At 43.6% G+C, this 12,531-nt stretch overlaps 1 protein-coding gene and 1 long non-coding RNA gene across 5 annotated transcripts in view; one reads left to right on the top strand and one right to left on the bottom strand.

Annotated features, from left to right (window-relative positions):
• Positions 1-12,531, top strand: part of DPYSL2 (dihydropyrimidinase like 2) — a 100,727-nt gene that overhangs the window by 42,268 nt on the left and 45,928 nt on the right. The window lies entirely within an intron of this gene.
• Positions 8,303-11,838, bottom strand: LOC120397758. Its single transcript, XR_005593979.1, has 3 exons — positions 11,476-11,838; positions 10,659-10,865; positions 8,303-8,522 (listed from the first exon to the last, which is right to left on the bottom strand). It is a non-coding gene; the product is annotated as an uncharacterized LOC120397758 (long non-coding RNA).

Here is a 12,531-nt window from a genome sequence, read left to right as displayed (position 1 = left end):
CAAGAGCTGATGGACAGTGGCATCAGAGCGTCAAAGGAACACTGTCAGGTTAAAAGTAATGGGTGTCATTCTTCCCTACTTTGCACTGTATGTACTTCCTTCCGCCAGGGTGCAAAACGCCATCACTCAACGGTCCTTATTTAATATTAAATATTACTGCTGTTGCAGTAGCACACAGAAGTTGTGTCCCCATTGTGCTAGGCACTGTTCAAATATATAGTAAATGCCGCTCCCTGTTAAGTGATGGTAGTGTTTTTGCACAAGTTTGTGTGATTCCACAATAAGCAAGGCAGTGCCTTTGATAAGCCATATATATATATTTTCTGCCTGTGCTTCTAATAACACCTTAGACTATGAATGAAATTATTATTAGCACAGATTATTAATAAACACCCAAGTTTTATATATTGAAAAGTTTCTAATTGATTTTTCATTGTTATTATTTTTTTTATCTTTGAGCTTCACTTAACTTGGGCAGTGAAACTAGATTGGTCACTTTCGCTCTTTGGGCCTGATCCTGCAACCTTACTCAAGCAAAGCACTGGGAGTCTTTGCCTAAGCAAGGGTGGTATTAATGTTATGATAGAGTCTAGAGAGGCCGACCAAGATTGGGCCCCACCATGCTAGGTGTTGCGCATGCACATGGTGAGAGTCCTTCCCTGCCCTGAAGAGCTAACAATCTAAATAGGTAAGAGAGACAAAGGGTGGGTGGAGAAACAGGCATAGTGAGATGAAGTGATTTGGTCAGGGGTACACAGCAGGTTAGTGGCAGAGCTGGGAATAGACCCCAGCTCTCCTGAGTCCCAGTCCAGTGCACTGTCCACTGGATAGCAGTGTTTCACCAACATTCTTTGTTTTCTCTGCATTGCTGCTGCCTGGTAGACTCTCAGAAACAAGAGAGGAACTGGCTGAGTGTCCAGGGGGAACCGGTAGCTAATACATGTTGGCCTGCACTTTCCAGTCAGTTCACTTTCTGGCAGCTGTGAACCAGAACAGCGTTGTTGTGTTTGAGGTTCTAGTGCTGAAAGGAAACTTTTAAATCTTCCTTTATAAATTGCCTGAAAATGTTTATTCTGAGGGGAAAAAAATCTGTACAGAAGCTAAATTTTGAGACTTATCTGGATAATGTCCCTTTAAGTGTAGAACAATGACGATCCCAGATTGACTGACTGGAGTATGGTGACTTCATTTTCTTTCTACTTGGGCTCCACATGGATTCACACTCAATCTTGCCTATTGCTGTGACTTTTAATTTCCGGGTTCCGCTGCCGTGTGTGTTACTTTCAATCACGACAGCCTTTAGCCATTCACTACCAAAGCCTGTCTGTATCCAGACCTGGGCACTTCCCATTGTAAGCTCTTTGTCTCAAGCTTTTAAACCCCGCCACATCTATTTTAAGCAACACAGATCGTGCAAAGACAGCAGAGCGCTTGCTGGGGCCATTTGTGCATCCAAATATTTCTCAGGCTACTTAGTTTCCAGCCTGTGGAATTGGATGTATCATTCTAATGGTGGGATTCCATGAGGAGCCCCGTTGGAAATGAAAGTACTAATCCACCGAGCCCTTAGAGAGTCTTGCCAGTTAGCACAGAAGGGAACAGCTGTTTATTTCTCAACATACGTTGTGTGTATTTCTCTTGCATTGGGCCATGTGCAGTCTTTGTTGTGGTTCATCCTTCAGCCCACTGCAAGGAGGAGTTCGGAGGCTGCTCATATGAAAGGGACGGTGGCAGCACGTCAGATATTGCCATGCGAGGACTCTGATGGCAGCCTGTCCATTTGAAACATGGCTCTTACGGAGAGGAGGGGATCAGAGAGTCTGTCCTACTGGTTACCGGCATTGAAGGCAGCTCTAGATAAATAGAACTTGACGACAGGTGCCGTTCGCGGTTAGTGCAACATTTCCTTGTGCTTTCACTTTGCCTTGGGCTTTTTACCCCATGTTTTGCCTTGAATTTTGGGTTGGAGCTGAACCCCACAATTATGTAGATACTTATCTGGCCCCCATTAATGTAGTATCTAAGCTCCTCTTAATCTTTAATCTATTTATCCTCCCATTCTGTGAGGCAGGACAGTACTAGTCTCCTCCATTTGATAGATGAGAAACTGAGGCCCAGGGAGGCTAAGTGACTTGTGTGATGTTACAAAGGTAGTCTGCAGCAGAGCAGGGAATTGAACCCAGGTTTCCTGAGTCCTAGATTAGCATCCTACCCAGTGGAGCATCCTTCCTCTCTGGAATGCTCAGCTGAACTCCTGTGAAAACCACAGTGTCTGGTTTCGGGTCAAAATCCTGTGAAACCAATGAGTTTAGTGTGATTTTCTTAGAAATCAGCCACTACCTTTCCTGAATTTCCTCTCCTCCTTCCTACTGCCCTCAGTTAGCCTAGAATCTTGCCCCCCCCTTCCCCCAATCTTCTGAAAGTGTTGTGACTCCTTTGGCCAATTTTAGGTTTGTAACCAAATTTTAAAGAGCAGGTGAATTTGACCTCGATTCAGTTTCTGACTGGCCCAGCTCTGTTCAGGACTCAGTGCGGCTCTGTCTGATTGTACAGGGAAGAATAGGAAGGAATGACCGAAATCTGTGTCATGTGTGCTGTAGTTGGACCTCTGCTTTTAGCTAGGAACAATTGAAATGGCAACATTACTGACAGTGCAGCTGCCTTCCTGCAGACGCAAGTGGATAGCTAACCTAGATTTTTCCATGCATCCGAAAAGAGGGATTTGGCAACTGCTCTAGAGAAGTAACCGATGTTGTGTGTTTATGCAATAGCACTTAATCCCTAGTGTTCCATATAATGGTCTGGATCACTAAAGCTGCTTTCTCACTGCATGGTGTGTGTGGGTGGTGGATCATGCTGTGTTATTCAAAAAGAGCTGCTCTCAAGTACTTTTGCTGCTGCCCTCTCCAACATGGAGCATAGGTAGAAAGGTAGAGCAGCACTCTTCCAGGGTACTGTTTCTATTCTGCCGACTTTGGGCCAGATCCTCAGCTACTGTACATCAGTTGTTCGTATTGTGGTAGCACCCAGGAACCCAAGTCATGGATTGGGACCTTGTGCTAGGTGCTGTACAAATGAAGAGAGACAGCACTTGGGTACAGACAGAAGAGGGAGCACAAGGAAACATTGAAGTCAGCGAGCTGCATTGGTGAGGTCTGACTGTTTGCATGGCAGAAATACCTACTGGGCCACAGTATTCTAGGCACTGTACGCATATATATATATCAGATAAGGCCCCTTCCCCTAAAAACTTAGTCAAAGGCCTCCATCCTGCATTGTGCTCTATGCAGATCAGCCATCTGTCCGTGCAACTTGTACTGCAGAATTGGGGCCATAGTGTGAGGTAAAGTGAAACAAGAATTGCATGTAAATGCTGGTGTAAGTGGGAGGCGATTCAAACCCCGGGTATTTAAAATGCTTCTGGGTCCCTGTAGTTGAAAGCTGCTCTGTAAGATGATTTTAAGTAATCTTAAGGATCCTTTTAAATGTGACGTTAACATGTGAATTCTAATGGCAAACCTCTGTTTGAATACTAAGCCTACTGAAAAGTGACAACATCTTAGGTAAGTTCCATTTCCTAATGGCCTATAGTCCAAGTGTTAGCCAGATGGCTTTGCTCCTGCAGACAGTCGCATATGTGTGGTGTATATATTTGGAATCCTGGGCACGCCATGATTTTTTACAAATGAATGAAATTCTCTGGCACGCTGTAGTGGCGACGTGAGGGTAAGTCAGCCACAGTTCCTTGAGGATGATCCTCTGTTGTTACACAACACCACTTTGTGTAAAGGAAGTGGGGAGAGTTTCAATAGCATTTCACAGTGAGGAATCAAGTCATGTAATATTATTCTAAAAACCTAATTCCTTAGCTGTATGTAGCACAAACGGTCTGATTCTCCTCCTCCTCCCCCCCCCCCCCGGCTCCATTTACTTCAGGTAAATTACTCATGATTTACACCAGTGTAAGAGAATTTAAGCCCATTATCTAGTATCTTTTCTCCAAATGGGACCCTAGGTTCTGCACATTCTGGAATGCAAAGGGATCACTTCATCCAGCATTAAGATGAAACAGCAACGTTTTTATCAGTACACCACATCACTACAGTGCAGCTTAGGTTGTGGGGGGAAACTTTAGAAGGGCTAGCTGTACTTACCCAACCTGGAATTTGGCCAGGATCCAGAACTAACTCCTGCTACTGCTGTGAAAAGTTTCATGGAATCCTGAGTTCCTAAAAGTATTTAGAATCTCTGGTTTATGCCACATATAAAAAGATGGTACCATCAACCACATGACACTGGCTAGCACCATTCTCTGCAGAAACGGGGATCCAGTAGCTCCGTCCAGGTACTGACTTGGCCTGATCATCTTTAATGTGTGAGAGATGTCCAGGATCGTAGTAGATGAGCATCAGCATGAAGGTCCACAACAGTAAAGAGATGCTGGGGGAGGCAACACAGAACTGGTGCAACTCATCCAGAATCAAAGTTGCATAAAATAAAGCCTTTTGTGGAGTGCTTAGAACTGCTATTAATCAGTCAGGGCTACTGAGCCACAACTGAGACATGGCCTTATAGTCTGAGATACCCAAGCAAAAAGTAAAGTGAGAGCAGGTGTGGGAAGAAGGCATATTCCCTGCCTCAAAGAGCTTATGCTCTACCCAGCTGGTCTAAGGGCTTGTACATCAATTAAAAGAGCCACATTCATATTTAACTCTATCCCTAAATCAATCCGATCAAATTAATTGCAGGAACAAATCCTCTTCCCATCCCAAAATCATGGGAGTTTCTCTTCTCAGACTCCTGGGGAGTTTGAGGAAACACACGTGTGCGCTCAAAAGGCCAAGAGATTCAGGCTATTTCAGAAAAGGGAGATGTGAGCTCCCAAGTCAAGGGCATGTCACAGAAAGTGTCTTGCCAGCAATCCCTTTCCCTTTAAACTGAGAGTGCCCCAATTAAAGTGCCTCCAAAGATCACTATGGTGGCAGTGTTGCATGAAGTGAGAGGAGATGTCCTCAGCAACCAACTCCCAGGCCATTTAGGGCTTTATAAGTCAGAAGGCGATGGATACGCTGACTGGTGCAGAAAATGGGTATTCGCTGTGCTAAAGTGTTGGGTTGAACACTGTCCTGTGACTGAAAATTGTTCTTTGTTTATACCACATATGTGTATTGCACTCACAGCTGGAATCCTACCAAAATTCCAACATCATGCACATGTGAAAATTTGGGTCCATTTTCTGGCTTTCCCTGGTGTAAATGGGGTGTTAACTGCACTGAAGTGAGGTTTAATTGAGAGGTGAACCAGGGCCCTGAATCTGTTAACAGAAGCAGAGATTGATATTGACACATTTCTAGACCCCCTTCTTAAAGTGTGATAACGCTTAACCAAAATCACAGAAAGAGGAAATTTCTGGTCTTTGTGTGGTGAGAGGAGATTTCTGCAGAGATTGTACAGAGACAAAGGAATGTTCCGATAAGAAAATCTCTTTGTAGCACCTCCTACGTTACCAATAAAATGTGATGCCATATATGCCTCAGATCTCCCTGAGACTTTGGGGGTTTTTTAGAAATAATTTTGATCATCTTATTCCTGCCGAACTAAAACCTTGTCAGAACCATTTTAAACTCTCGTTGTAAAAAATCTTGTCTTGCTTGTCTGTCCCTCTTTGGCTCAAATGCTCCAGGAGGCAACACCAGAGAATGAAATAGAGATCAGAATCCAGGGAGACTGTTCTTGGTAACACTGCCTTAAATCCAGAACAACTCCACTGATGGAAAGCAAAATTAGGATCAGATTCTCAGCTGGGGAAAAAGCTGGCAAAACTCTGTGGACTTCAGTGGAGCTACACTGACTTTTACACCAGCTGATTCTTTCTAAACAAACATTTGCCCTCTGGATATTGTTAAATGTTTTTTACCTTGACTTTAAATCCAAGGCCTCAAACTGTAAATCTCTTGCTTTTTCTCCCACCTGTACCCTCTAGGTTTGCAGACCATTTTATATATTGAATTATCCTTTGAAGTGTTACATGCTTATTCAGGAGCTTCAGCTGTGGACTTTTCAGGTTAGAGCCTGAAAATAAATAGTTGAAGCCCTTACAGGTCTCATTTGAACTTGCCTCCCCTGCTCTTTTTAGCACGATCACCCCCTGAGATATAAAACCTACTCAGAGGCACTGCACATTCCTAATCTAAAGAAACCAGCAATTTATTTGGCCTGTGATCTGAATGTTTAATAATTTCCACAGCTGAAAAGGGTAATTAATTGGTTGGACATATGGCCTCCTATTATTCTTTCAATTTGGGTCCAAAAGGCATTACATTATTATTCTTGTATTTTGGATCTAATCAGACAACTGAAAAGTCAAATGAAATATCCACTGCCCTCTATGTTGTCGGCTAGGGGATAACAGAACATTATGGTACATTCTGAGTCTTCAGACACGTTTTATTCTTCTGAATCTGGTCCAGTTCTTGATTTAAAAAAAAAAGTCTAATTTTAGCTCTAGGCAGACACGAAACAAAGTGACATCATGTATTTTTCTTTCCTTGGGACTAGCTATCAGAGACATACAAACAAACAATTGTATTAGCACAGCAAATGTCACTGTGTAGGGCTTTTAATAAATTCTCATGAGAATCTAGGCTAAAGCAATTAACCTTTTTATAAAAGGATTTGGAAATAGAAAGGGGGGGGGGGAAATCCCTGTGGGAGGGTCTGGGAATTAGTGGGAAGCAGTTTGAGGTATGGTATGTTGAGACAGTTTTGTGTGGGTCTGTTTCTCCGCTGTGGAATTCAGTGTAAATTAGTAAAATATATAAGATATAGATCAACTTAAAAAGTCATCTCTGTTCTAGGCTGCAACTGTAACAGAGCATTGAAAACTTTTGGGAAGCATTGTAAGAAATACTGGGCCAGATCTCTAGCTGGTGTAAATCGATGTCGTTCCACTAAAGTCACTGGACCTAAGCTGATTTATATCAGCTGAGGGTCAGGCCTGTGGTTTATAAGTCTCTGAAGTGTATTATTAATCATGCTTTTTACAGTCATGCCTAAGAATTCACTAAGAATAGGCCAGGCACTGCACAAATACAGAGTAGCAGTCTCTGCCCCAAACAGCTTACAGTCTAAATAGACAAGGCAGACGTAGGAGGAGGGAAAGGGGTATACCACAGAGTGTACAATGTGATGGCAGCAAACATCATGTTCGTGCCATGGTGGTTGTTTTGTGGGTTTATTTGGAGGACGTCCTATTGCTTCATCCCTAACACGCCTCCCCGTGCCGAGTTGCCCATTCTTCGGGGAGGAGACTGTGTGCTAAATTCCATTCTGTCACGTCTTTATGCCAAACGTCGCTGAATCTCTCCCTGTTCACAGTATTTGTGGAGCTAAATGGCGCTGTGAGGGAATCCTGTTCCAGCGGCTAATACGAGGGGTTTTCCAGGCTGTTGTGCTAATTTGTGTGATTTTTGGACAAGGCCCAGAACCTATTCATGCCTCAGTTTCTTGATCTGGGGAACGGGGAGAGTGGTACTCGCTTACCTCATAAAGGTGCTGTGAAGATGTATTAGTGCAGAGTTTGAAGTGTCTGGGTGAAAGGTACTCGGTGCCCGTGAAAGAATCTTAGGTTTGAATTTGGCCTTAAAAGTTCAAAGTATTTTCACGGTATGAAAAAAGATGTTGGCTTAAGTTTTCAAAAGGGACCAGTTAATTTGGGGGCTTCATGTTTTCAGTGCTCAACATCAGATACCTTAAAGTGGCGTGGATGCCCAGCACTTTCCAAAAATCTGGCTCCTGTAAGGTGAGTCAAGCTGAGCATCCAAAAATTTGAGACCCCTTAAACCACCAGTCGCTTTAGAAACTGGGTGGTGGGGGCCTAATTTTGCTCTAACTTACGCTGGGGTGGTTCTATTCACTTTTTGGGAGTGACACCTTGTTCTTGCACTGCTCTGTTTCATCAGAATCGTGCCTGTAGGCGCAATAGAGATTTTAATTACGCTTTTCAATGAAGTGGCTTGCAGCAAGATGTACAACCCAGTAAAATAACCAAATTTCATCAGATGCAGCGGGAACTGCTGCTGGGAAGATTAAGCAGCATTACTCAGTCTTAAATGTGGATGTTATAATGACCAAGCCACTGTTTAAAATCTGGTTTGGGGCGGGATGCCTGGTAATCGTTTAGTTCATTCCTGTTAAGGATTTACACATTATAAACTCCTCTTAAGCAATATGCACATATTAGTTAGTTAGAGCTTTGATCTGGCTTGTTAGGAGGAAGGTCTTTAATATGGGAGTTAGAAACTCAGAGTCATGTTTTTATTATGTGCAGAACTTTTGACATGGTCCCTAACTGAAGAGCCGAACTGGCTTTTATACCTTAGTATTGAGCAATTTCTGTCCCTCCCTCTTCTGTCAGTGTTGTTCATTAGCTCAGCACTTGGGGAAATTTCACGTGTGTTCTAGATGAGACAGATGCTTAGTCCTGTTGAAAAGCACTTGTGGGTGGAAATTCGAACTGAACGCTATGAATAGAAATGTCAGGAAAAGGTGGTTAGGCAAAGCAAGGTCTCTGAAAAACGAAGCAGGATGCTAAAAAATAAAAACGCGTGCGCCACAATAGCAGGAAACAATAAAACCATTATTCCCCACCCATCACAAAAAAATGTGCTGCTGATTAAAGGGCTGTGGTTGAAAGAAGCCGAATATCTGTCACTCCAAGACTTGGAGAGGCCATCGGGCTTCTCGTGAGCTAACTGGTGGCAGCAGAATTAAAAACACTCTGGATGTTCTGCTGCTTTTCTTCTGGGAACTTCAAAGTGCTTTACAGACATCGAACATAGCTTGGATCCTAAAACGTGTCGCCGCCTGGGGCCTAGATTCCCCCTGCTTTGCTCATTGTGTTGTCACTTACACCTGTGCAGTGTGTGGCTTCTGTGATCCGCCAAGACTAGGGCTTGAAAGGAAAGATACTCCAGTGGTTAGGGGAGCTAGCATAGGACATGGGAGACCCAGATACCCCTGCTCCACCACGGACCTCAGGTAAGTCACTTAGCTTTAAAAATCTAGCCCCCTATTTAGATGACTATGGGAGTTAGATGTCTAAATATTTTTAAAAATCTGCTCCTTAGCCTCTCTGTGCCTCAATTCCCAATCTGTACAATGGGGATAATAGCACTGACCTGCCTCCCAGAGGTGGTGTGAAGATAAATATATTAAAGATTGTGAGATACTCTGATACTATGGGAAAGGGGGCCACATAAGTACCAAAGACCTTGTCTACACTACAGGGGGAGATCGATCTAAGTTACACAACTTTAGCTACATGAATAACGTAGCTGAATTTGACGTATTTAGATCTACTTACCGCGGGGTACACACTATGTGATGTCGACAGGAGAGCGATCTGCGGTCGACCGCTAAATCGATTGCCGATGCATTGATCACTGCGCATCGATCCCTCGGTAAGTATAGACAAGGCCTTAGAGAGATGGGTCCCTGGAGCTAAGTTTATGAATTGGATGTAGATCCTAGCACCATTATATAAATCCATGCTGTTGTGTAGAAGAATCATAGCAATGTAGGACTGGATGGGACCTCGATAGGCATCTAGTTCAGTCCCCTGCACTGAGGCAGGACTAAGTATTATCTAGACCATCCCTGACAAGTGTTTGTCTAACTTGTTCTTGAAAGCCTCCAGTGACGGACATTCCACAACCTCCCTTGGTAATTTGCTTAACAACCTTTATAGTTAGGAAGTTTTTCCTGATGTCTAACCAAAATCCCCCTGGCTGCAATGTAAGCCCATTATTTCTTGACCTGTCCTCAGTGGCTAAGGAGAACAATTTACCACCTTCCTTTTTATAGCAACCTGTTCCTTAAGTATTCTAGGATGTATTTCATCAGGGCCTGCCATGTAACTTGTCTACGTAATTCTTAGCTTGATATTTCTCTATTTTAGCCTCACATCCTACCCCACCAAACTGATATTCACTATGTTAGGGCATGGCTACTCTTACAGCGTGTGTGGTGGAAGATGCTCTCCCACCAACATAACGCTATGCACACTATCTCTTACACTGGCGTAACGTATGTCTCTCGGGGGTAGAATATTCACATCCTTGAGCGATATGTGTCTTGCCTGACGTAGGCGGTAGTGTAGACATAGACTTAGTCCTTCAATCACTGCTAACCTTTTTGGTGAAAACCAAAACAAAAAAGGCATTTAATACTTTGGCCATTGCTGCATATTTTGTCATTGTCTTTCCCTCCTCATCGAGTAACGGGCCTGCCCTGTCCTTGGTCTTCCTCTTGCTTCTAATGTATTTGTAAAAAGTTTTCTTGTTACTCTTTATGTCCATAGCTAGTTTAATATCATTTTGGGCCTTGACCTTTCTAATTTTGTCCCTAAATGCTGTGTTGTTTTTTTAATAGTCATCCTTCATAATTTGACCTGGTTTCCACTTTTTGTATGCCTCTTTTTTGAGTGTCAGGTCATTGAAGATCTCCTGGTTAAGCCAGGTGGTCTCTTACCACACTGCCTTTCCTACACATTGGGATGGTTTGCCCTTGTGCCCTCACTAAAGTCTCTTTTAAAAACTGCCATCACTCCTGAACTCTTTTTTTCCGTTTAGACTTGCTTTCCCTGGGACCTTACCTACCAATTCTCCTGAGGGTGCTGAAGTCTGTCTTCTGGAAATCCATTGTCTTTATTCTATCATTTTCCCTTCTACCATTCCTTAGAATCAGGAACTCATCATTTCATGATTGCTTTCACCCACACTGCCTTCCACCTTCAAATTTTCAGCCAGTTCCTCCGTATTTGTGAGAATCCAAACAGCATCTCCCCTAGTCTTTTTCTCCACCTTCTGCAATAAAAAGTCGTCTTCAGCACGTTCCAAGAACTTGTTGGATAAGCTATGCCCTGCTGTGTTATTTTCCTAATAGGTGTTTGGATAGTTGAAGTCCCCCATCACCACCAAGTCCTGTGCCTCATCCACCTATTATTTCAGGTTAGGTGGTCTGACTCTACAGTAGACCTCTGCCATGACATCACCCTTGTTTTTTGCCTTTGTCCAGAGACTTTTAACAGGTCTGCCTTCCACCTCTAGCTCAGCGTCAGTGCTGATGAGTACATGGTTGATATACAATGCAACTCTTCCCTTTTTTCCATGCCGGTCCTTTCTGAACAAGCTGTACCTTTCTATACCAATATTCCAGTCATGTGAATTATCCCAAGTCTCTGTGATGCCAATTATGTCAAAATTGTGATTATTCACTAGTATTTCTAGCTCTTCCTGTTTTATTCCCCACACTTCTTGCATTAGTATACAAACATCTAAGGTGTTCATTAGATTTCCCCTCTGTATTCCCTCTTGTCTCGCCTTTGTCCTTGTTACGATTGCCCATGTTCCTCTCCCCCCCCGCAAGCTCCCCCAATTCTGACCCTTCTCACAGGTCTCCATGGTTTGGACTTACCTGTGGGCTTTTGTCTCCTGTCTCTGTAGGACCTAGTTTAAAGCCCACCTTACTAGGTTAGCCAGTCTCTATCCAAAGATACTTTCTCCTTGATAGGTGGACCCCCATCTCTGCTCAGCAATTCTTCTTCTCGGAAGAGCATCCTGTGGTTGAGGCCCTCCTGGTGAACACAGCCATGCATCCACCTTCAGGATGTGGCTGTCTCTGCCTGGGCCCCTACCCTTGACGGGAAGGATCAATGATGAGAACATCAGCTCTACCTCCAGCTCCTTCACCTTCAGACCCAGAGCCCTGTAGTCACTTCTGATCTGCTTGGGGTCATACCCTACAGTATCATTAGTGCCCACATGGGAGAACAGCATGGGGTAGTAGTCAGAGGGCTGGATGATTCTCGGCAGTCCTTCTGTGATGTCACAGATGAGTTGTTCCATTTCATACATGGTGGAATGGTGCAGTCATACCTGTGACATCTTGAAAAGACAGCCGGAGATGTGATCAGATTAACATCCATGTCTTTCTGCAGAATGAGCCTTTCCGTTCAGAGTGCACCAGTTACTTGAATAAAACTTCCTTCTTTAAAAGAAAGCCAATACTTTCCACTCCCATGCAGAAGATCATCGCATTAGCTGGCACTTTCCAGGCCAAATAGATCCAAGCTGTTTTAGGAATGAATTTGCCTCTCCCTCATCAAAGGGCTTTATAAATATTGACTAACCCTCCCAAAGCCCCTGTGAGAGGGCGAAGTGTTAGTTTCCCCAGCTGAAAAATGAGGCCAACAAGATGCAAAGTGTGTAAGGCCAACGTTTTCAGAAGTGGCCACTAATTTTGAATGCCTCCTGTTTTCTTTTTAGTGGGGGCGGGGAGGTGTCCAACTTGAGATGCTTAAGGGCCTGATTTTTTTTTCAGGGTTGCAGGCCACCTGGAGATCCTGTTGATTTAAGGAGTGGGGGTTGGGCTTTCTAAGCTTTTCTAAAAATTAAAACCCAATTTTTGGTGTCTCCTCTTGAGATTTGGGGTAATATTTTCAGAAGAGCCATTGAAAGTCAGGGGGGTTTG

Source organism: Mauremys reevesii, linkage group 2 (genome assembly GCF_016161935.1).
Source record: "Mauremys reevesii isolate NIE-2019 linkage group 2, ASM1616193v1, whole genome shotgun sequence".
Classification (NCBI taxonomy): Eukaryota; Metazoa; Chordata; order Testudines; family Geoemydidae; genus Mauremys; species Mauremys reevesii.
This window is presented reverse-complemented; position numbering and strand designations above follow the sequence as displayed.